At 38.8% G+C, this 27,128-nt stretch overlaps 1 pseudogene; it reads right to left on the bottom strand.

Annotated features, from left to right (window-relative positions):
- Nucleotides 1–5,558: 5,558 nt before the first annotated feature.
- Nucleotides 5,559–10,108, bottom strand: LOC123484087 (annotated as a pseudogene).
- Between the last annotated feature and the right edge of the window lie 17,020 nt (nucleotides 10,109–27,128).

The following is a 27,128-nucleotide window of genomic DNA, read 5'->3' as shown; positions in this document are numbered from 1 at the left end:
GCCATGGCTTCTGATGGGACTACAGCAGTGTAGACGACAGACCGGGACAGTCATTTTGGCTATGTACACATTCGTAGTCGGTCCATGGCTCCCCAAACGAGCGTCATTTCCTCAGGTCTAATACACAAACCTGGAACGGAGAGAGAGAGGTTAAAGGTCATATGTAATGAGCAGGGCCAGGAGCTTTTTTCCTGACCATGTGACCAGACCAGGGAAACCCCTGGCCTTAACAATGAAACAAACACACATCCATTATTAGTCTAAGTAGTGCTGTTTCCAGTGCTGAAAAACACTTCCTTTCATGCATTATTCAATCTTAGAACTCTCAGCTGCTCCACGTGTAAAACCTCTTAAGTCCAGTCAGAATGATAGCTATTGACTTCCTAACCGTCCCCTGTCAATAGACACTGCATTATGCAAGGAGATCATTGGTGGTGGGCCTCACTTTACTAGGACAATCCCTTAACGATTATCCGTAGATGCTCAAGCCGATTGACAAACTATCTGTTTGATTAACTACTCCACAGCTGCAACTATTGACATAAAAACCATTATGTTTACTGCTCTAGCTGTAACACTTGATGAATAAAACAGATACTGGAAAGGTAGTTAGCTGAACATCCATTTATACCATTTGCCATTTAATATTTAGCAGATGCTTTTATCCAAAGCGACTTAGTCATGTCGCGTAAATGTTTTACGTATGGGTGGTCCCGGGAATCTAACCCACTATCCTGGCATTGCAAGCGCCATGCTCTACCAACTTAAAGATACAGAGGACCTACAGTGGGGAGAACAAGTATTTGATACACTGCCGATTTTCGCAGGTTTTCCTACTTACAAAGCATGTAGAGGTCTGTCATTTTTATCATAGGTACACTTCAACTGTGAGAGACGGAATCTAAAACAAAAATCCAGAAAATCACATTGTATGATTTTTAAGTAATTAATTTGCATTTTATTGCATGACATAAGTATTTGATCACCTACCAACCAGTAAGAATTCCGGCTCTCACAGACCTGTTAGTTTTTCTTTAAGAAGCCCTCCTGTTCTCCACTCATTACCTGTATTAACTGCACCTGTTTGAACTCGTTACCTGTATAAAAGACACCTGTCCACACACTCAATCAAACAGACTCCAACCTCTCCACAATGGCCAAGACCAGAGAGCTGTGTAAGGACATCAGGGATTAAATTGTAGACCTGCACAAGGCTGGGATGGGCTACAGGACAATAGGCAAGCAGCTTGGTGAGAAGGCAACAACTGTTGGCGCAATTATTAGAAAATGGAAGAAGTTCAAGATGACGGTCAATCACCCTCGGTCTGGGGCTCCATGCAAGATCTCACCTCGTGGGGCATCAATGATCATGAGGAAGGTAAGGGATCAGCCCAGAACTACACGGCAGGACCTGGTCAATGACCTGAAGAGAGCTGGGACCACAGTCTCAAAGAAAACCATTAGTAACACACTACGCTGTCATGGATTAAAATCCTGCAGCACACGCGAGGTCCCCCCTGCTCAAGCCAGCGCATGTCCAGGCCCTTCTGAAGTTTGCCAATGACCATCTGGATGATCCAGAGGAGGAATGGGAGAAGGTCATGTGGTCTGATGAGACAAAAATAGAGCTTTTTGGTCTAAACCGCACTCGCCGTGTTTGGAGAAAGAAGAAGGATGAGTACAACCCCAAGAACACCATCCCAACCGTGAAGCATGGAGGTGGAAACATCATTCTTTGGGGATGCTTTTCTGCAAAGGGGACAGGACGACTGCACCATATTGAGGGGGAGGATGGATGGGGCCATGTATCGCGAGATCTTGGCCAACAACCTCCTTCCCTCAGTAAGAGCATTGAAGATGGGTCGTGGCTGGGTCTTCCAGCATGACAACGTCCCCGAAACACACAGCCAGGGCAACTAAGGAGTGGCTCCGTAAGAAGCATCTCAAGGTCCTGGAGTGGCCTAGCCAGTCTCCAGACCTGAACCCAATAGAAAATCTTTGGAGGGAGCTGAAAGTCCGTATTGCCCAGCAACAGCCCCGAAACCTGAAGGATCTGGAGAAGGTCTGTATGGAGCAGTGGGCCAAAATCCCTGTTGCAGTGTGTGCAAACCTGGTCAAGACCTACAGGAAACTTCTGATCTCTGTAATTGCAAACAAAGGTTTCTGTACCAAATATTAAGTTCTGCTTTTCTGATGTATCAAATACTTATGTCATGCAATAAAATGCAAATTAATTACTTAAAAATCATACAATGTGATTTTCTGGATTTTTGTTTTAGATTCCGTCTCTCACAGTTGAAGTGTACCTATGATAAAAATTACAGACCTCTACATGCTTTGTAAGTAGGAAAACCTGCAAAATCGGCAGTGTATCAAATACTTGTTCTCCCCACTGTACATCTACAGATCATTAGCACTAGCAACAATGATTTAAATACATAAATGAATAAATGCAACAGTTGGACAATGGATGAAGACACTCCAAATGTTTTGAATGTTTTAAATCCATCAGGTATTGAATGAATTATAGCGCATAAAACATTTTACCGAACGGACAAACAATGAATGAAGTTCAGGGATTTTGGTATGGAATTCAGGTATTTAATTAGTCATTCTCCTTTTTTCTTAGACTGCACATATACACTGAATATACCAAACATTAGGAACACCTTCCTAATATTGAGTTGCACCCCTCCCCGTTTGTCCTCAGAACAGCCTTAATTTGTCGGGACGTTGATTCTACAAGGTGTCGAAAGCATTCCACACGGATGCTGGCCCATGTTGATGCCAATGCTTCCCACAGTTTTGTCAAATTGACTGGATGTCCTTTGGATGGTGGACCATTCTTGATACACACGGAAAACTGTTGAGAGTAAAAAATCCAGCAGCATTGCAGTTCTTCACACAAACCGGTGCGCCTGGCACCTACTATCAAACCCTATTTAAAGGCACTTAAATATTTTTTCTTGCCCATTCACCCTCTGAATGGCAAACATACACAATCCATGTCTCAAAAGGCTTAAAAATCATTATTTAACCTGTCTCCTCCCCTTCATCTACACTGATTAAAGTGGATTTAACAGGTATTTATTTTATATTTTGTGTTAAAATAAAATATATGTGCCTTATTTGCATAAATACACTGGGTGTATTTGCATATATGAGTACATAAAGGGGTGGAATTAGGGCTGTTACGGTGACTGTATTACCGCCACACCGGTAGTGAGTGCATACATTTTCCCAGTACTGGCCCCCCGTGGGAATCGAACCCACAACCCTGGCGTTGCAAACGCAATGCTCCGTTTAGTCACGGTAACTAGGCTTCTCCATTCTCTGATGCTGCTGATGGACATTAGTAGACTAGCAAACTTGCTAACTGCACTCTATTGTCCCTCTAATCACTCGGACATCAATGCAAATGTAATAGAACATCTAATCAAACACTTCATGAGAGCCCATGAGCTCATGTTGCACAACATTTCTTTAGGCAGAGTTTTGATGGCCTCCATTAAAAAGAGGAGGATCCCATCAGCTTTCTATAGGCTAGGCCTACTATATTTATTTCTCAACTTTCCTAATATTAAGCACATTGCTTCTCTTTACAACAGGAGTATAGCCTACCTGGCTGGCATGAAAATGAACCACGGGAAAAGCGTCCTCCATTCGCTATTTAATTGCATAGTCCTCCATTCGCTATTTAAGTGCATAGATGACATGTATTTTTTTTCAAATGCCCCTGTTCTGAGACAGGTGCATGATAATGGTCCATTCTAAATCAAAACTGATATTCACACATATATTTAGTATATGTAAAGGCAACATTAAATTAACAAGTCTGATGGGTGACAATATTAGCCTATCACTTGTGAATGATGTATTATCGCTTGTGAATTATGCCCAGTTTATGCATTAAGGCAAGAAACAGCGCATACCTTTTTTTTTGCGACTTTTTCAAATCATAGTCGCACACCTCATGTATCCTAGCCCATAGGCCTATATGTTTTGATAAGGTTTTTTATCACAACTAAAGTGGCCAAATAACTTCTTAAAATTAAGCACATTAATCCGTTTATAACCGGTGTAGAACCTAACTAGCATACATAGGCTGTGCCTGAGTTTCAAGATTGAGGAAGATAATTTTCACCATAAAAATGCATCTATGTAATAAAAGCATTACATGCAGAATCGCATTTGCAGTCACTTTCGAGAACAGCGTTTTCCCGGTAATTGCTTGCATTTTGGAACATTCGCGCTATAGCCTACTGCCTCATTAATTACTGTTGTCACATTGTGTTGCATAATTCAACAAGTGTGTCAATAGCAGGATACGCTCTGATTAAAAAATCAACCCGCTTGGCTCTAGATTACACCTATCTATAGTATACACAATTTACATTGTTTGCGAGATCAGACATAATATCACTATAATCCGAGTGTCCATTTTCGGAAGTTGCTTTTATTTCTGCTCATCTAATTTGTAAACATTTCAACTGTATCAACTGATTACTTTTTTCAATTCCACAAAAAAGTTATGTTTCTTGTGATGCAAGTGTCGAGATGTGTTAAATCCCAGACGAAGCTTTAGCGTTCTTATAGATGCAACGGAAAGATTATGTATTCCATTGAGCCCATTTCAGCCATTACCGGGGTGTGCTTGACAGGTCATTCCAAACATTTCCAAAGTTGTAACTTAAACGGGAAAAAATTACAGGCACAAGTAAGAGTATGAAAGAGTCGCAGGAGTAAAATGAAAGCAATCAATCCAGCGAAATTTAAATGACAAGTGGATTTGGCACCCCTCAAAAACACAGGAAATATATAGCTGAAAAATACAGATCCTCAGGCGGGCGGGGCATGCGAGTTGCAATTAGCACAGTTCCACTATCCATATAAAGTGTCACTAATAGACTAAGGTCCAAAAGGCTTCTTAACAGCTTCTACCCCCAAGCCATAAGACTCCTGAACAGCTAATCAAATGGCTACCCGGACTATTTGCATTGACCCCCCACGTGCCGTGACCAGGAAAATCTTGGGACCCAGTTCAATGTAGATATGCAGTTCCATGTAGAAACCCCAGTGTAACTAAAATGTAAAACACTGTTGCATGCAAAAACTGGAAATGCTATGTGGTTTTCTAGAGTGTAGGCTATACACTGTTGGTTTTATGCTGCATTAACAGCTACTAATGTTTTAAATAGATTTCTAGATATTGCGTAATAACAGCTCTTTGAGGTGTCATGTGGACTCAAGCAATAGCATAGTTCCTCTCCTTGATGTGAAAGCAGCAGTAAATGGTTTTCCGTCAACTGTGAGAAAATAGTCAACAAGCTGTTACTCTCCGATAGTGTACAAAGGGCCTTACTCTACCTGGAGATGTCTGCACTTATGTTCACGCTCTCTCTAGGTAAAGAGTAGTTACATATTTAACATTGTAGTTACAAATTAAAAGGTTTAAAAAAAGTTTTTGTCAATAAGTATAACCATTAAGCTCATTGCCCTCTTTATTCTGTATGAGGAAATCAGCAAACAAATTCAATGTTTCAAGAAAGAAGGTTGTTTATATACATTGATTCCATACTTCATTAATCTGTGTACATATCATAAAATAAAACCGTTAAAATAAAGCACATTACTTGTAGAAGCATCAAAGTTTTAAAGATGTGGCAGCAACATTCATATAGATAATGTCGCCATAGTCAAGGACTGACAGGAAAGTTGTCTGTACGATTCCTTGACTGAACGATTGTTTTAAATGATCCAAGGTATTTAAATGAGTGGGCTCGCTCAATGTCGCTCCATTCAACGTGCCGCTCTTTAAGTCTGTGGAGTCAATGTTGTGGGCTCTAGAAAATAGCATGACTTTGTTTTATCTGCATTCAGTAGCAATTTTAGGTCAACAAGTGCTTTTTTAAATGACATTAAAAGCCATCTGCAGATCAGATATACAGCACAGTATAATCAGCATAAAGGTGTCCCTTAGTTTTTTACTAAGGAACCAATATTGTTTATATACCGTGTGAATAATACAGGCCCTAAAATGGACTCTTGAGGGACACCTTTTGTGATCTCAAGGAATTGTGAGTTGAGACAGTCAGCAACTATACATTGAGATGTCCATAAGGTAGTTACTAAACTAATCACATGCACTGCAATCAAGCCCGACAGCATGCATCAAGTTATTTTGCCTACAGAATAACCAGCTCTCTGTCTGTCTCAATGGTTCCAAACACAGGGTAAATCTTTCCAGAGTTATCAAAATTGGTATTAAAAGTGTAAATGTGGCGTCTTTCCTCTGCATCATAGAAGGATATCTGCCCCCCTCTATGTCTAGCAACACCCCTAACCTAGAGGGTGGAGACTGGTTCAGTTTAATGACTGGTGCAGTTACAGCCATGAGCTCCCCAAGCTGCAGACGCAAGGTCCAGTAACCGGCTTTTGTGTTCAGAGTTGCAAAGCCATTCCTTGGTGCTGACTCTCTAACCACCCCTATCCTCCACTCTGTCTTGCCCCTGACTCCCACCTGCCAGTAATGTCTCCCAGATGTAAAGCCCTCTTTTGCCTGCACACACCACCAGCCATCATACTTGTGGGAACTAGGGCTGTATCCACACCAGGGATCGAAGACACTCTCAATGATGGTGGCCATTTTCACTCTTTTCCTGTCAGGGGACAGTAGGAGACTTGGGTTGGCTGTTTGTTCATCCAGAGTGATCTGAGCTGCAAAGAGATTGAAGTAATGAAGTTGTTATTAATACCAGAACACTGAAACTAGTCTCTCTGTGTTATCTCATTTGAATAATATTTGCATTGGCAATGAACCATACCAACCTGATGCTTTAGAAATCCATTTCCAAACTGTAATGAAACAGACACAACATTTAGGATCACGTTAGCAATGAAGAGCTACAAAACATACGTAAAACATTATTTTGAAGCAGACGTGAACTGTGGGATTTGACGTACTTAAGTCAGGAATGCGATTCAGAGTCACTAAGGGAAAAATATGAAGAAAACCAAAACATATTAGATAAATGAACTGATTAATACAATCTGTGTTGACTTCTTTAATAACCTAATAAAAAGCTGGAGCTGGAGCACACCCAGAGAACATTATTTTGTGTGGAGGTGCTGACTAACGGAGAATAAACTGTAAGCTATAAAAACAAAATAAAGAGAGTCGTACACTCTATATATAAACTCCCAGTAATTTATTGGGTTGAACACCCTGAAGAAGGTACAGTGATGCCGAAACGTTGGTGTTTTACCCAATATATATAGAGTGTGCGACTCTCTTTATTTATTTGTTTGACTTCTTTAATAACCACACCCAGTGGAAGCAGACACTCACCTCTGCTTCTGAACCTTTGTCTATTTCTGAGCCACTGCTTTACAATGGAACCCTGTGAAAACAACAGCTATGTTATATTACAGTTCAGCCTTATTTAAATGTCACTTAAAGAGACATTCAATAGGTCTTTGTTTATGGCTGACCTCCGGCTGTTCCTGTAGCATGCTCCAGATGAGGAAGTCCATGACAGGGAGCATGTTGGGAAGCTTCCCCCTCTTCCACTGTCTCTCCAGATCCTGCAGTACTGAACACACATCCTCATCCGGACACACTGAGTCCTGCGGAGATGCAGAGACATATGATGATATTGTAGGATGGTCTCCTTGTATTATGTATCATTGTAATGTTACAGATTACTTTTTGGGGTTCTCTTTTAGTTTTATGGTCTTCCTCTCACCTGTTCCATATCCTTGAGTGTCCAGGCCCACTCAGACAGGGCTTTCCTGGCTTCCCTCAGTTTCTGTTCCTTGTCTGGTTTCTGTTGATCCAGAGGGTCGTCACTCCTCCTGTCTCTTGTGATTTCCCCTGCTGGTGTCTAGTAAACAGCAAGACAGGTGGTTTATTACAATCATCTCTGTTTGCATTTCTCAACAGTAAATCATACAGTGAGCTCCAAAAGTATTGGGACAGTCACAATTGTGTTGTTGTTTTGGCTCTGTACTCCAGCACTTTGAGGTTAAAGTGCAGACTGTCAGCTTTAATTTTAGGGTATTTTTTCATCCATAACGGGTGAACCGTTTAGATATTTTTGTACATAGTCCCCCCATTTTAGGGGGATCAAAAGTATATGGACAAATTCACTTACGTCTATTAATGTAGTCAAAAGTCCCATATTCCTAGCACTCAATGATAACATCAAGCTTGTGACTCTACAAACTTGTTGGATGCATTTGCTGTTTTGGTTGTGTTTCAGATTATTTTGTCCCAATAGAAATGAATGGTAAATAATGTATTGTTTCATTTTGGAGTCACTTTTATTGTAAAGAAGAATATAATATGTTTCTAAACACTTCTACATTAATGTGGATGCTACCATGATTACGGATAGTCCTGAATGAATCGTGAATAATGATGAGTGAGAAAGTTACAGACGCACAAATATCATATATCCCCCCAAAATGCTAACCTTATTAACAATGTTATTGTAATGGTGAGAGGTTAGCATGTCTTGGGGTATGATATTTGTGTCACGCCCTGGCTCTGGGGACTCTTATATGTTGAGCCAGGGTGTTAGTTTCTATGTGTAGTGTCTATGTTTTGTTTTCTATGTGTTCTTTTCTAGATCGTGTATTTCTGTGTTGGCGGGGGTGGTTCCCAATCGGAGGCAGCTGTGTCTTGTTGTCTCTGATTGGGAACCATACTTAGGCAGCCTGTTGTGCACTTGTCATTTGTGGGATCTTGTTCCGTTTAGGTTTGTGTTGTATGACCGAGGACTTCACGTTTCGTTTTTGTTGTTTTGTTGTAGTGTGCAAAGTACGCATTAAAAGATGTACGCATATCACGCTGCGCCTTGGTCCACTTATTACGGCCGATCGTGACAATTTGTGGATCTGTAACTTTCTCACTTATCACTATTCACTATTCATTCAGGACTATATGTAATCATGGTAGTCATTGTATCATTTCAAATCTAAAGTGCTGGAGTACAGAGCCAAAACAACAACAAATGTGTCACTGTCCCAAAACTTTTGGAGCTCACTGCATGTTACTTCACCCAGAGCAGCTGGCTGTCAACACTGTGTGTTACTTCATCCAGAGCAACTGACTGTCAACACTGTATGTTACTTCATCCAGACCAACTGACTGTCAACACTGTATGTTACTTCTTCCACAGCAACTGGCTGTCAACACGGTATGTTACTTCATCCACAGCATCTGGCTGTCAACACTGTATGTTACTTCATCCACAGCAACTGGCTGTCAACACTGTATGTTACTTCATCCACAGCAATTGGTTGTCAACACTGTATGTTACTTTATCCACAGCAACTGGTTGTCGACACTGTATGTTACTTCATCCACAGCAACTGGCTGTCAACACTGTATGTTACTTCATCCACAGCAACTGGCTGTCAACACGGTATGTTACTTCATCCACAGCAACTGGCTGTCAACACTGTATGTTACTTCATCCACAACAACTGGCTGTCAACACTGTATGTTACTTCATCCACAGCAACTGGCTGTCAACACTGTATGTTACTTCATCCACAACAACTGGCTGTCAACACTGTATGTTACTTCATCCACAGCAACTGGCTATTAACACTAAGTGCATATGACATGTATTTATACTGCTTGTAGTGTTTGACTAGCGCCAAGTGAACCTCTAAAATATGAGGGCGGTTTCCTGGACACAGAATGAGCTTAGTCCTGGATCTCCATCCCAAATTATTCTTAGTCTAGGACTAAGCTTAATATGTGTCTGTGGTAACTGTCCCATGGTGTATGTATTATTTACCTGTCGTGTCTGTGATGAGTGTTCCAGTTCCTCAGCCCACTGCAGTATAAAGTCTTGACGCTCCTCTTGACAAGATCCATCCTCACTCACTCTGGTTAGAAAGGAGGTGTTGCTGATCTGTGAGGAATGGTACGGGACAACTTATTATGACTCATGAAGATGTAAGATAAGATATGATCACATACTTTATTGTCACTATACAGATTGACTTACCTGAACTACTTTGCTTAGTTCAGCAGCAAGTTCTCTCATGATTAATTTAGACTCATCCAAGGTGAAATCTTCTTTCTCTTTGACAGTTCCCTAAGGAAAGAGGGACAACGAATTGTCTGGTGAAAGGATTCTGCTGCTGTCTCCTCCACATCATTGCGATACTGCTGCTGTCTACTCCACATGATTGTGATACTGCTGCTGTCTACTCCACATGATTATGATACTGCTGCTGTCTACTCCACATGATTGTGATACTGCTGCTGTCTACTCCACATCATTGTGATACTGCTGCTGTCTACTCCACATGATTGTGATACTGCTGCTGTCTACTCCACATGATTGTGATACTGCTGCTGTCTACTCCACATGATTGTGATACTGCTGCTGTCTACTCCACATGATTGTGATACTGCTGCTGTCTCCTCCACATCATTGCGATACTGCTGCTGTCTACTCCACATCATTGTGATACTGCTGCTGTCTACTCCACATGATTGTGATACTGCTGCTGTCTACTCCACATGATTGTGATACTGCTGCTGTCTACTTCACATCATTGTGATACTGCTGTGGTCTACTCCACATCATTGTGATACTGCTGTGGTCTACTTTGTCTAAGCAGTAGACCTACTATGTATTTAATTCACCTTCCCTTTATTTGTGGCAACAACTCAAGCACTTTACGCTTGAGGCGTTTCTTCCCCTTTGCAAGCTGTTGAATAGAACAAAGTATGGACATGAGCGTTGCTGGTTTGAGAGTGAAAATGAAGTCAAAATAATTTCAAAGAATGTTTCATACTATAGATTACTGGCATTGAAAAGACTGATTTGATCGCAATCCATTCTTGTCAAGAACAGATGTCATAGTTGCTTATCTGTATCTTGCCTTGCACATAACCTGTTTTACTACTTAGATTGCTTCAGAAAATATTGGTTGGACTTTGGAATGCTGTCCAGAATAATCTGATAAAAAAACTAATTAAAAAAATAACATTCTGCATAGTGGAGCTCCTTCACAATATATTAAGGTTAATTTAAACCAGTTGGAGTTCCTGTTTCGTCAGATGAGACATTCATGACCGAAACATTGGTTTAAGTCGACCGTGTCAAGAAAGGTGCAGCGCACAGTTGAAGTCGGAAGTTTATAATAATAATATGCCATTTAGCAGACGCTTTTATCCAAAGCGACTTACAGTCATGCGTGCATACATTTTTGTGCATGGGTGGTCCCGGGGATTGAACCCACTACGCTGGCGTTACAAGCGCCGTGCTCTACCAGCTGAGCTACAGAGGACCACATACATACACTTAGGTTGGAGTCATTAAAACTCGTTTTTCAACCACTCCACAAATTTTGGCAAGTCGGTTAGGACATCTACTTTGTGCAAGTAATTTTTCCAACAATTGTTTACAGACAGATTATTTCACTTATAATTCACTGTATCACAATTCCAGTGGGTCAGAAGTTTACATACACTAAGTTGACTGTGACTTTTAACAGCTTGGAAAATTCCAGAAAAGGATGTCATGGCTTTAGAAGCTTCTGATAGGCTAATAGACATAATTTGAGTCAATTGGAGGTGTACCTGTGGATGTATTTCAAGGCCTACCTTCAAACTCAGTGCCTCTTTGCTTGACATCATGGGAAAATCAAAAGAAATCAGCCAAGACCTCAGAAAAAAATGGTAGACCTGGAATTGTGAAAAACTGAGTTTAAATTATTTGGCTAAGGTGTATGTAAACCTCCGACTTCAACTGTATATCTGTCTGTTTGATCAAAACTGAAACCTCTATACCTGTTTCTGGTAAGAGTTGTTAACCAGAAACTACACAGCACATAATAACAGGGGGAGGGCATGTCTGAGCAGCTAAAGCATATCAAATCTTGGCTGACTACACCCCGAGCTGAGAAGGAACGCACATTCCACTGAGACACACAGTGCATGCATTGGCTGTTAAAACTAAAATACAACCGACTTCAAGGGAATTTCGACAAAATAATGATATTCTCTAAACATTTGACTATATTACCTTGTGTAAGCTCATTAATGGTTTGTTGAAAGTTTGTGAAGAAGAGGTTCTGTAATTGTTCTCTTTTTGGCAGGTACTTCCAAAGCCGCCATAACTGCCACCAACTCTCAATATCTCTGCAACAATGAATAACAAAGAGCTGATAGTCAGGTGTAGAAAAATTATTTATTGCGATAAATAACATCTTCAAAAGATGCACTTTTCACTCTTTGTTGGTCTACTTCTAGTATCTATTTAATGACGCAATACCACTTCAGAAAACAGATATAACAGCTGTTATTGTTGCTGTAAATGTCAGAAATGTCAATTTACCAACTGTCTGTGAAGCCATCTTTTTCCTATAATGATGCCTTAAAACCCAGTGAGAGTTTAGAAGGCAGAATCCTTTCCAGGAGTCCTGTTGTTCTTCACCATCCACAGAATGAAGAACTTGTTTTGATTATGGTTTGTTTACAGTCTCAGAAACTCCACCCACTAGCACCCACTGGTCCATTTCACACGATGTTATTTAAAAAAAATGAATAAACTGAAAGTGAAATGGTACACACGTAATGCAGCTTTATTCCAATTACTAACTGTCACTACAGTATAAAACAACCTAAAAACTATTACAATACTGTACAATTAAAACATGGTTTTGTCTCAAAAAAGTTAGTTTGCTATGAAAACCCAAATATAAAATGAGAAATCATGCCATCTAGAGGTCAGAATGAACTCATACACAGTGAAGAATAAAAAGTAGACAGTTTATAACGTAGACCTGAGGGGAGCAGCCCAGTCATTGTGAAAAGGGGGAAACAGTATGCAACAAATGCCGCGTTCAAGACAACTCGGAAATATCCAACTTGCAAACTCGTTGTAAAAAGATGAGTTCCGAGTTTCCCCACTTGGAAAGTATTAGAATCAACCAATCGGAAGCTCGACGCAAAAAACGTACGCAAATTTTAACTTGTAGGTTCTGAGTTTCCAACTTTCCGCTTGCACCGGTTTCCACTAGACAACATAGCCACAAAGTAAAAATAGCTTTCCCATTTTGCCGGCCCGAAGGAGAAATCAATAGGTGAATATCACAGCCAATCACAACTCTGGCAGGCAAGTAATAATGTGAAACACAATCATTCCACGATTAGTTAGATATTGTGTTGACATTTTCAGAAATTCCAATGCAAAAATGAATCACCTTTAAGTGGATAGTTACAAAAAAATTATATCACTTTGGAACAAGTGGTATATTTAGAAAATGCTCCCTATCTCATGTTCAGAAACTTTGTTTGTGCATTCATTGGAGTGGAGCAGATCTTTCACCCCATTATTAATGCTAAACCAAATGTTTCTGTGAGATACTATAAAAATATTACATTTAGTCACCAATATATCAGATAATAATAGGTTCACCGTTTAGTCATTTTAACTAACATTTAATCCAATAGCAAGAAATACAAGATACACATTTTAATATATGTAATAAATTATTTTTGAAATGCTGAATAGAAAGAACTGGTGCACTTCACAAAATAGATGGCATCATGTTGAAGGAAAAATATGTGGATATATTGAAGAAACATCTCAAGACATCAGTCAGGAAGTTAAAGCTTGGTTCCAAATGGGTCTTCCAAATGGACAATGACCTCAAGCATACTTCCAAAGTTGTGGCAAAATGGCTTAAGGACAACAAAGTCAAGGTATTGGAGTGGCCATCACAAAGCCCTGAACTCAATACTATAGAACATTTGTGGGCAGAAATGAAAAAGCGTGTGCGAGCAAGGAGGCCTACAAACCTAACTCAGTTACACCAGCTCTGTCAGGAGGAATGGGCCAAAATTCATCCAACTTATTGTGGGAAGCTTGTGGAAGGCTACCCGAAACGTTTTACCGAAGTTAAACAATTTAAAGGGAATGCTACCAAATACTAATTGAGTGTATGTAAACTTCTGACCCACTGGGAATGTGATGAAATAAATAAAAGCTGAAATAAATCATTCTCTCTACTATTATTCTGATATTTCACATTCTTAAAATAAAGTGGTGATCCTAACTGACCTAAAGCAGGGCATTTTTACTAGGATTAAATGTCAGGAATTGTGAAAAACTGAGTTTAAATTATTTGGCTAAGGTGTATGTAAACCTCCGACTTCAACTGTATATCTGTCTGTTTGATCAAAACTGAAACCTCTATACCTGTTTCTGGTAAGAGTTGTTAACCAGAAACTACACAGCACATAATAACAGGGGGAGGGCATGTCTGAGCAGCTAAAGCATATCAAATCTTGGCTGACTACACCCCGAGCTGAGAAGGAACGCACATTCTACTGAGACACACAGTGCATGCATTGGCTGTTAAAACTAAAATACAACCGACTTCAAGGGAATTTCGACAAAATAATGATATTCTCTAAACATTTGACTATATTACCTTGTGTAAGCTCATTAATGGTTTGTTGAAAGTTTGTGAAGAAGAGGTTCTGTAATTGTTCTCTTTTTGGCAGGTACTTCCAAAGCCGCCATAACTGCCACCAACTCTCAATATCTCTGCAACAATGAATAACAAAGAGCTGATAGTCAGGTGTAGAAAAATTATTTATTGCGATAAATAACATCTTCAAAAGATGCACTTTTCACTCTTTGTTGGTCTACTTCTAGTATCTATTTAATGACGCAATACCACTTCAGAAAACAGATATAACAGCTGTTATTGTTGCTGTAAATGTCAGAAATGTCAATTTACCAACTGTCTGTGAAGCCATCTTTTTCCTATAATGATGCCTTAAAACCCAGTGAGAGTTTAGAAGGCAGAATCCTTTCCAGGAGTCCTGTTGTTCTTCACCATCCACAGAATGAAGAACTTGTTTTGATTATGGTTTGTTTACAGTCTCAGAAACTCCACCCACTAGCACCCACTGGTCCATTTCACACGATGTTATTTAAAAAAATGAATAAACTGAAAGTGAAATGGTACACCGTAATGCAGCTTTATTCCAATTACTAACTGTCACTACAGTATAAAACAACCTAAAAACTATTACAATACTGTACAATTAAAACATGGTTTTGTCTCAAAAAGTTAGTTTGCTATGAAAACCCAAATATAAAATGAGAAATCATGCCATCTAGAGGTCAGAATGAACTCATACACAGTGAAGAATAAAAAAGTAGACAGTTTATAACGTAGACCTGAGGGGAGCAGCCCAGTCATTGTGAAAAGGGGGAAACAGTATGCAACAAATGCCGCGTTCAAGACAACTCGGAAATATCCAACTTGCAAACTCGTTGTAAAAGATGAGTTCCGAGTTTCCCCACTTGGAAAGTATTAGAATCAACCAATCGGAAGCTCGACGCAAAAACGTACGCAAATTTTAACTTGTAGGTTCTGAGTTTCCAACTTTCCGCTTGCACCGGTTTCCACTAGACAACATAGCCACAAAGTAAAAATAGCTTTCCCATTTTGCCGGCCCGAAGGGAGAAATCAATAGGTGAATATCACAGCCAATCACAACTCTGGCAGGCAAGTAATAATGTGAAACACAATCATTCCACGATTAGTTAGATATTGTGTTGACATTTTCAGAAATTCCAATGCAAAAATGAATCACCTTTAAGTGGATAGTTACAAAAAAAATTATATCACTTTGGAACAAGTGGTATATTTAGAAAATGCTCCCTATCTCATGTTCAGAAACTTTGTTTGTGCATTCATTGGAGTGGAGCAGATCTTTCACCCCATTATTAATGCTAAACCAAATGTTTCTGTGAGATACTATAAAAATATTACATTTAGTCACCAATATATCAGATAATAATAGGTTCACCGTTTAGTCATTTTAACTAACATTTAATCCAATAGCAAGAAATACAAGATACACATTTTAATATATGTAATAAATTATTTTTGAAATGCTGAATAGAAAGAACTGGTGCACTTCACAAAATAGATGGCATCATGTTGAAGGAAAAATATGTGGATATATTGAAGCAACATCTCAAGACATCAGTCAGGAAGTTAAAGCTTGGTCCCAAATGGGTCTTCCAAATGGACAATGACCTCAAGCATACTTCCAAAGTTGTGGCAAAATGGCTTAAGGACAACAAAGTCAAGGTATTGGAGTGGCCATCACAAAGCCCTGAACTCAATACTATAGAACATTTGTGGGCATAACTGAAAAAGCGTGTGCGAGCAAGGAGGCCTACAAACCTAACTCAGTTACACCAGCTCTGTCAGGAGGAATGGGCCAAAATTCATCCAACTTATTGTGGGGAAGCTTGTGGAAGGCTACCCGAAACGTTTTACCGAAGTTAAACAATTTAAAGGGAATGCTACCAAATACTAATTGAGTGTATGTAAACTTCTGACCCACTGGGAATGTGATGAAATAAATAAAAGCTGAAATAAATCATTCTCTCTACTATTATTCTGATATTTCACATTCTTAAAATAAAGTGGTGATCCTAACTGACCTAAAGCAGGGCATTTTTACTAGGATTAAATGTCAGGAATTGTGAAAAACTGAGTTTAAATTATTTGGCTAAGGTGTATGTAAACCTCCGACTTCAACTGTATATCTGTCTGTTTGATCAAAACTGAAACCTCTATACCTGTTTCTGGTAAGAGTTGTTAACCAGAAACTACACAGCACATAATAACAGGGGGAGGGCATGTCTGAGCAGCTAAAGCATATCAAATCTTGGCTGACTACACCCCGAGCTGAGAAGGAACGCACATTCCACTGAGACACACAGTGCATGCATTGGCTGTTAAAACTAAATACAACCGACTTCAAGGGAATTTCGACAAAATAATGATATTCTCTAAACATTTGACTATATTACCTTGTGTAAGCTCATTAATGGTTTGTTGAAAGTTTGTGAAGAAGAGGTTCTGTAATTGTTCTCTTTTTGGGCAGGTACTTCCAAAGCCGCCATAACTGCCACCAACTCTCAATATCTCTGCAACAATGAATAACAAAGAGCTGATAGTCAGGTGTAGAAAAATTATTTATTGCGATAAATAACATCTTCAAAAGATGCACTTTTCACTCTTTGTTGGTCTACTTCTAGTATCTATTTAATGACGCAATACCACTTCAGAAAACAGATATAACAGCTGTTATTGTTGCTGTAAATGTCAGAAATGTCAATTTACCAACTGTCTGTGAAGCCATCTTTTCCTATAATGATGCTTTAAAACCCAGTGAGAGTTTAGAAGGCAGAATCCTTTCCAGGAGTCCTGTTGTTCTTCACCATCCACAGAATGAAGAACTTGTTTTGATTATGGTTTGTTTACAGTCTCAGAAACTCCACCCACTAGCACCCACTGGTCCATTTCACACCATGTTATTTAAAAAAAAATGAATAAACTGAAAGTGAAATGGTACACCGTAATGCAGCTTTATTCCAATTACTAACTGTCACTACAGTATAAAACAACCTAAAAACTATTACAATACTGTACAATTAAAACATGGTTTTGTCTCAAAAAGTTAGTTTGCTATGAAAACCCAAATATAAAATGAGAAATCATGCCATCTAGAGGTCAGAATGAACTCATACACAGTGAAGAATAAAAAGTAGACAGTTTATAACGTAGACCTGAGGGGAGCAGCCCAGTCATTGTGAAAAGGGGGAAACAGTATGCAACAAATGCCGCGTTCAAGACAACTCGGAAATATCCAACTTGCAAACTCGTTGTAAAAAGATGAGTTCCGAGTTTCCCCACTTGGAAAGTATTAGAATCAACCAATCGGAAGCTCGACGCAAAAACGTACGCAAATTTTAACTTGTAGGTTCTGAGTTTCCAACTTTCCGCTTGCACCGGTTTCCACTAGACAACATAGCCACAAAGTAAAAATAGCTTTCCCATTTTGCCGGCCCGAAGGGGAGAAATCAATAGGTGAATATCACAGCCAATCACAACTCTGGCAGGCAAGTAATAATGTGAAACACAATCATTCCACGATTAGTTAGATATTGTGTTGACATTTTCAGAAATTCCAATGCAAAAATGAATCACCTTTAAGTGGATAGTTACAAAAAAATTATATCACTTTGGAACAAGTGGTATATTTAGAAAATGCTCCCTATCTCATGTTCAGAAACTTTGTTTGTGCATTCATTGGAGTGGAGCAGATCTTTCACCCCATTATTATTGCTAAACCAATTGTTTCTGTGAGATACTATAAAAATATTACATTTAGTCACCAATATATCAGATAATAATAGGTTCACCGTTTAGTCATTTTAACTAACATTTAATCCAATAGCAAGAAATACAAGATACACATTTTAATATATGCAATAAATTATTTTTGAAATGCTGAATAGAAAGAACTGGTGCACTTCACAAAATAGATGGCATCATGTTGAAGGAAAAATATGTGGATATATTGAAGCAACATCTCAAGACATCAGTCAGGAAGTTAAAGCTTGGTCCCAAATGGGTCTTCCAAATGGACAATGACCTCAAGCATACTTCCAAAGTTGTGGCAAAATGGCTTAAGGACAACAAAGTCAAGGTATTGGAGTGGCCATCACAAAGCCCTGAACTCAATACTATAGAACATTTGTGGGCAGAACTGAAAAAGCGTGTGCGAGCAAGGAGGCCTACAAACCTAACTCAGTTACACCAGCTCTGTCAGGAGGAATGGGCCAAAATTCATCCAACTTATTGTGGGAAGCTTGTGGAAGGCTACCCGAAACGTTTTGCCCAAGTTAAACAATTTAAAGGGAATGCTACCAAATACTAATTGAGTGTATGTAAACTTCTGACCCACTGGGAATGTGATGAAATAAATAAAAGCTGAAATAAATCATTCTCTCTACTATTATTCTGATATTTCACATTCTTAAAATAAAGTGGTGATCCTAACTGACCTAAAGCAGGGCATTTTTACTAGGATTAAATGTCAGGAATTGTGAAAAACTGAGTTTAAATTATTTGGCTAAGGTGTATGTAAACCTCCGACTTCAACTGTATATCTGTCTGTTTGATCAAAACTGAAACCTCTATACCTGTTTCTGGTAAGAGTTGTTAACCAGAAACTACACAGCACATAATAACAGGGGGAGGGCATGTCTGAGCAGCTAAAGCATATCAAATCTTGGCTGACTACACCCCGAGCTGAGAAGGAACGCACATTCCACTGAGACACACAGTGCATGCATTGGCTGTTAAAACTAAAATACAACCGACTTCAAGGGAATTTCGACAAAATAATGATATTCTCTAAACATTTGACTATATTACCTTGTGTAAGCTCATTAATGGTTTGTTGAAAGTTTGTGAAGAAGAGGTTCTGTAATTGTTCTCTTTTTGGCAGGTACTTCCAAAGCCGCCATAACTGCCACCAACTCTCAATATCTCTGCAACAATGAATAACAAAGAGCTGATAGTCAGGTGTAGAAAAATTATTTATTGCGATAAATAACATCTTCAAAAGATGCACTTTTCACTCTTTGTTGGTCTACTTCTAGTATCTATTTAATGACGCAATACCACTTCAGAAAACAGATATAACAGCTGTTATTGTTGCTGTAAATGTCAGAAATGTCAATTTACCAACTGTCTGTGAAGCCATCTTTTTCCTATAATGATGCCTTAAAACCCAGTGAGAGTATAGAAGGCAGAATCCTTTCCAGGAGTCCTGTTGTTCTTCACCATCCACAGAATGAAGAACTTGTTTTGATTATGGTTTGTTTACAGTCTCAGAAACTCCACCCACTAGCACCCACTGGTCCATTTCACACGATGTTATTTAAAAAAAATGAATAAACTGAAAGTGAAATGGTACACCGTAATGCAGCTTTATTCCAATTACTAACTGTCACTACAGTATAAAACAACCTAAAAACTATTACAATACTGTACAATTAAAACATGGTTTTGTCTCAAAAAGTTAGTTTGCTATGAAAACCCAAATATAAAATGAGAAATCCTGCCATCTAGAGGTCAGAATGAACTCATACACAGTGAAGAATAAAAAAGTAGACAGTTTATAACGTAGACCTGAGGGGAGCAGCCCAGTCATTGTGAAAAGGGGGAAACAGTATGCAACAAATGCCGCGTTCAAGACAATTCGGAAATATCCAACTTGCAAACTCGTTGTAAAAAGATGAGTTCCGAGTTTCCCCCAGTATTAGAATCAACCAATCGGAAGCTCGACGCAAAAACGTACGCACATTTTAACTTGTAGGTTCTGAGTTTCCAAGTTTCCGCTTGCACCGGTTTCCACTAGACAACATAGCCACAAAGTAAAAACAGCTTTCCCATTTTGCCGGCCCGAAGGGAGAAATCAATAGGTGAATATCACAGCCAATCACAACTCTGGCAGGCAAGTAATAATGTGAAACACAATCATTCCACGATTAGTTAGATATTGTGTTGACATTTTCAGAAATTCCAATGCAAAAATGAATCACCTTTAAGTGGATAGTTACAAAAAAATTATATCACTTTGGAACAAGTGGTATATTTAGAAAATGCTCCCTATCTCATGTTCAGAAACTTTGTTTGTGCATTCATTGGAGTGGAGCAGATCTTTCACCCCATTATTAATGCTAAACCAAATGTTTCTGTGAGATACTATAAAAATATTACATTTAGTCACCAATATATCAGATAATAATAGGTTCACCGTTTAGTCATTTTAACTAACATTTAATCCAATAGCAAGAAATACAAGATACACATTTTAATATATGAAATAAATTATTTTGAAATGCTGAATAGAAAGAATAGTAGGTGATTAATATACTTTTCCAAATAGTACTTGACTATAACTTGACTTACACAACTTATTATTTTGTATAATATGTATCCAATGGCAGGTTGTGAGCATGTTGACAAATATGTCAAATGTACAGTTTCAGTATCCTTATACAGTATATACAGTGCCTTCAGAAAGTGTTCACACCCCATGACTTTTCCACATTATGTTGTGTTATAGCCTGAATTTTTTATTGATTAAATTGAGATTTTGTGTCACTGATCTACACACAATACCCCATCATGTCAAAGTTGAATTATGTTTTTAGAAATGTTTACAAATTAATAAAAAATGAAAAGCGGTAATGTCTTGAGTCAATAAGTATTCAACCCTTTTGTTATGGCAACCCTAAATAAGTTCAGGAATAAAAATGTGTTTAACAAGTCACATAATAAGTTGCATGGACTCACTTTGTGTGCAATAATAGTGTTTAACATGATTTTTAAATCACTACCCCATCTCTGTAAACCACACATACAATTATAAGTAAGTCCCTCAATCGGACAACTATTGGTGGATGGGCCTAAAATAAATCAGACATTGAATATCCCTTTGAGCATGGTGCAGTTATTAATTACACTTTGGATGGTGTATCAATACAGCCAGACACTACAAAGATACAGGCGTCCTTCCTTACTCAGCTGCCGGAGAGGAAGGGAAACTGCTCAGGGATTTCACCATGAGGCCAATGGTGATTTTAAAATAGTTACAGTGTTTAATGGCTGTGATAGGAGATAACTGAGGATGGATCAACAACATTGTAGTTACTCCACAATACTAACCTAAATGACAAGAGTGAAAAGAAGGAAGGCTGTACAGAATAAAAATATTCCAAAACATGCTTCCTGTTTGCAATAAAGCACTAAAGTAATACTGCAGAAAATGTGGGAAAGAAATTAACTTTTTGTCCTTAATACGAAGTCTTATGTTTGGGGCAAATCCAACATGGGTATGCTTGTCATCGTCAAGGACTAGGGAGTTTTTTCTTTCATAAAACAAAACGGAATAGAGCTAAGCACAGGCAAAATCTTAGAGGAAAACTTAGTTCAGTCTGCTTTCCAACAGACACTTGGAGACAAATTCACCTTTCAGCAGGACAATTACCTAAAACACAACGCCAAAAATACACTGGAGTTGCTTACCAAGACGGCATTGAATGTTCCTAAGTGGCCTAGTTACAGTTTTGACTTAAATCGGCTTGAAAATCTATGGCACGCCTTTAAAATGGCAATGATCAACAACCAACTTGACAGAGCTTGGTGCATTTTTTAAAGAATAATGGACAAATATTGTACAATCCAGGTGTGCAAAAGCTCTTAGAGACTTAGCCAGAAAGACTCACAGCTGTAATCACTGCCAAAGGTGATTCTAACATGTATTGACTCAGGGGTGTGAAAACGTATGTAAATGAGATATTTCTGTATTTCATTTTCAATAAATGTGCAAACGTTTCTAAAAACATGTTTTCACTTTGTCGTTATGGGGTATTGTGTGTAGATGTGTGAGATTTTATTTATTTAATCCATTTGGAATTCAGGCTGTAACACAACAAAATGTGGAGTAAGTAAAGTGGTATGAATACTTTCTGAAGGCACTGTACATGTACGTAGGACAAATCATCAGAAATAGCAGTATTGTGGTGGTATTGTAAAGCAGTTGGCAACTGTAAAAATGTATACTGGTGTAGCATGGTGTTGTACGCCATTTCTGCGTGACCTGTCAACTGATACAGTATCGCCTGTGTCTCTGCTTGACAAAGTCACTCAGCTTACAATGTATCAATGAAATTCAGATAATGAGTGGAATATACAGTGGGGGAAAAAAGTATTTAGTCAGCCACCAATTTTGCAAGTTCTCCCACTTAAAAAGATGAGAGAGGCCTGTAATTTTCATCATAGGTACACGTCAACTATGACAGACAAAATGAGAAAAAGAAATCCAGAAAATCACATTGTAGGATTTGTTATGAATTTATTTGCAACATAACTTTATTGAAATGGCATGGAAACAATGTTGATTCAACCAGTGTGTGCCCAGTGGGAAGCTTCTTCTGGGGGTTCTGATGGGGTAAGACAGTAGAACTAAGCTCATGAGGCATTTAGCCTGTAAATTATATACATGTTAGTAGTTTAAAGAGCCACTGAACACGCCGTTTGGCACGTCTTTTTCTGTTGCTCATGAGATTTCAGTCTTGGAGGTGTTTCCTGACCGATTCCGCGTTTGGTTAATGATATTTGTCCCACATGAGACACTAGACGCAGAAGCCTATTTCACTTCCTCAAAATCCCCAGAATGAATGTAAGATAACTGAAGAAATCTGTAATTCATGTTGACATTTTTGCAGATTATGTTTTAGTTGCTCAATTTTACATCTAACTAAGCTGTTTGGTGCAGTATTTCTCAAGTTCAAAAATGCGCGACGTGTTGTCTTATGTAAACAAAGTCGGAGCTGCTGGGCAGGTCTGTCTTACTGTCTATGCTATTGGATAGAGGGCAATCACCGCAGCTGTTCACCCCATATTAGTGGGCAAATGGACATTGTCAAATCAAAAACCCAACCTTCATTTACCCATTGTGCATTTCAGCCACGCTCAAGGTCCTAAACGATATTATAACCGCGATTGATAATAGACAGTACTGTGCAGCCGTCTTCATTCATTCTTATTGGCAGACTAAATAGCCTTGGTTTCTCAAATGACTGCCTCGCCTGGTTCACCAACTACTTCTCAGATAGAGTTCAGTGTGTCAAATCGGAGGGCCTGTTGTCTGGACCTATGGCAGTCTCTATGGGGGGTGCCACAGGGTTCAATTCTTGGGCCGACACTTTTCTCCGTGTATATCAATGATGTCGCTCTTGCTGCTGGTGACTCTCAGATCCACCTCTACGCATGACGACACCATTTTGTATACATCTGGCCCTTCATTGGACACTGTGTTAACAAACCTCCAAACGAGCTTCAATGCCATACAACAATCCTTCAGTAGCCTCCAACTGCTCTTAAACACTAGTAAAACTAAATGCATGCTTTTCAATCGAACGCTGCTGGCACCCGCCCACCCGACTAGAATCACCAATCTCGACGGGTCTGACCTAGAGTATGTGGACAACTACAAATACCGTTTTGACTTTGTGCCTGTGTTATCTAGTGGGCAAGCAGCCAATGTAGAAACCTCTGTCATTTCCTGGTTGCTAAAATTCTACACTGTTCGCTCAATTTCTGTTTATGTGAGAAAACAAGCACTGACGTGTAAGAAATCATTTTACCATCAGTGAAATATCTTTTCAATAACAAAAAGGATCGTTTTTACAGCTGAAGCTGGTGGACCAAAACAGAAAGTAAAAGGCTCAAGTGCAAGTCCTTGCCATGTTACGGGAAATGGGATGCGGGAGGGGTGGCATTAGTTTTCCATGTAGCCTTGTTGTGTAGCAATTCACCTAGCTTCCACATAGGGGAGAAATTCTGTGTAGCACCTTTAACTTCCCAATTTCACAACATACTTTTGACCACTAGATGGCAGTCACTGGCCTTTTACAAAGAAAGGATAGGCTGTATTCTGGACTGTTTTGTTTCCTTAACTTGTAGCCTGAATTTAGAGCATGCAAACATCACAAGACCCAAATGTGCTCAAGACATTGTGGCATGTACCATGACCAAGGATAGAGTACTATACACAACTGGCCCCCTATGGCTAAAGGGGGATATGTATACCATTAAAGGGGCAATCAGCAGTTGCGACATGCATTTTTGACATACATTTACCAATTAATTCTTGAAGAATATAAATTACGACTCATGAGCTTAGTTCAACTGTCGTACCCCATCAGAACCAAAAATATAAGCTTGTTTTACTTCAATGTTTGTAAATAAAGAAAATGTAAACAAACAGCCTCAAAACATGGTTTCAACTAAAACTTTGATACCATGGAGGGTCAATCCTTGTATCCATAGCTCAGTCTATGAATTTGAGAGAGAACATTTCTCCAGCCCCATCCCTCTTTTTACCAAACCAGGGGTGGGGAGGCCATTTAGTTATTGTTTCTACTGCCGATTGCCACTTTAACTGTACGTTGAGGGAGAATGCAATACACCAGAAGGCCCTCTAGGTGTCATGAGGAACAAAGCAAGTCAACAGAAAAAACACACTTGGCTATTATCAAAATAGATTTTATTCTAGATGTTTCAAAGATCTGAGTGATTTTTACAACAGTCAGATGCGTAGGTTGCAGAGAGTCTCAGCAATCATATGAGAGAGAGAACATAACAAAGGTGAGGTGCAAAGACAACAACATGGAGAAAAAAATGTGCAAACAGTTATTTACATGGTCCAGGGTGTTATGATACGTTGTTAAAGTTGAGATTGTTTTTGTTCATTTTTGCGTACATAGCTACAAATAAATCAGAATTATAAACGTTTTCAAAGAGTACAAAACCTTCAAGGGCTTTTTAGACATAGCAAAGATAGAATTAGTACTTTAGGTAGGAACAAAAATAGCAAACACTTGAATGCAGTGTAAAAAGCATATCTTTTTAAAAAACAAAGGTTATAAAATACCATTCCACTGTCATAGACTTCATAATAAATAGTGTCATTATGGTACAATCCACTCACTGTTGATTATATTAAAGAAACTTCAAAATACTCTTAGCTTCTGTACAAAATGTGTTTGTAAAACAAGTGACATTCTGAACAAAAAATCACAATGGAGGCTTTTGGAAAAAACAAAAAACATAGGTGTTTTAAAGCCTCAGGATGTTAGCTAGGGCTAAGATGTGGGATTTTGGAATGCCATGAAGTTGGCCTGGATCCAATGTGTAACCAACAAGTCAACTGTATAGACACTACTATTCCCCCCTTCCTTTTACAGAACGACTGCACACGTTCAGCTGGGAGTGAAATAAAACTATGAGCATTAATCCCTGTCTGGATGTGCCAACCAGGGTTGGAAGTCTACTCTAATTTAAATTCACGAAATGAAATGAAATTCTAATTCAAGAATGGGAAAAGTGCCATTCATTTTTAATAAGGATTTTTTTGTAATGAATCCCACATTTTTTTTTCTTTTGTAATGAATCAAAATAGAATTGACCTTAACCCTGGCTTAAACACGTCTCCCTGTTTAGCTTATACAGAACTTATACAAACCCAGTCGAAGGGCTGCTCTTCTCTTTTATAGCTATGACCGTTCAATGGTATTTTATAAAGAACCATTTCTCATGGTAAAAGACCCACATGATGTATAATACCACCACATTTTCCAAGCGTGTCTTCGAGAGTTACAGATTTTTTTAAACCACCCTTGCATTCGAGTGGCATATAAAATAATTCCCTGTGATGTCACAGATATATATTATATGTAGTTAAAATGTTACATGAAGTCATATGTTCCAAAGTCTGCTTCTCATCTCAACTCATCTCCCTGCATTAAAAAAAAGATGAAAAAGTGCTTAAAAAAACGGCACCTTCTGAACACTACAAAAAAGCGCCATCAATCCATGCATAGGCCTCAACACAGCCTGTCTCAAAGTGTTGGTGCTGGGCAGAAAAACAATCACCCACACTTTTAAAACCCCGACCAAAGAGCAGACACCGCATTGTGTCCTAAAACAGAACACTTAAAGCAATGGTTCACTTCAAAATCAAACTTTGTCAGGTGTTTATAGGACTCAAAAGTAGTCTTGGAACGTGGACTAATCTCGTGTAAAGGCGTCTGCATGCTTCCCAGCCGAAACAGTTTGGAAGAGTTTGTGCATATATTATGACGACATTTTGTGATGTTTTTGTTCGTTTTGGACTTCGGTAAGGGTTTTTTCGGTTGTTCGGGCACACCATTTTTTCTTGAGGCAAGCCGAAGTTGGTAGCTGAAGTCTACACCCTTCGACGGTGATTGGTCAACAGTTAGGATTCTTCATTGAAGTCTGTGTTGACACTCAACGAGAGACAACTAGTTTTCATGCACATTTTTTCATTGAGAAATACTGCACCAAACATCTTAGTTAGATGTAAAGTTGTGCGACTAAGATCTCCCCTCGGCAAAAGCTTCAATTAATGACCGATTTCTTGAGTTATCTTAGATGAATTCTGACTATTTTGAGGAAGTGTATACTGGCTACGAGCGTCTCAAAATGGACAAACAGTACTATTGCCGCTTTTTTAAAAATGTGTAAAAACTTTGACGTCGGAGTCGACCACCTAAACATGAGAGACCTGAAGACATCGACATCACTAGATCCCAGACATCAACATTCAACGACAATCATAAACATTTTGTTCAACATGACAAACTGCAATAAGATTGCCCAGCATTACCAATACAAAT

Source organism: Coregonus clupeaformis, unplaced genomic scaffold (genome assembly GCF_020615455.1).
Source record: "Coregonus clupeaformis isolate EN_2021a unplaced genomic scaffold, ASM2061545v1 scaf0193, whole genome shotgun sequence".
In the NCBI taxonomy this organism is placed as follows: Eukaryota; Metazoa; Chordata; class Actinopteri; order Salmoniformes; family Salmonidae; genus Coregonus; species Coregonus clupeaformis.
The sequence above is the reverse complement of the archived record's forward strand: the minus strand, read 5'-3'. Positions and strand labels throughout refer to the sequence as shown.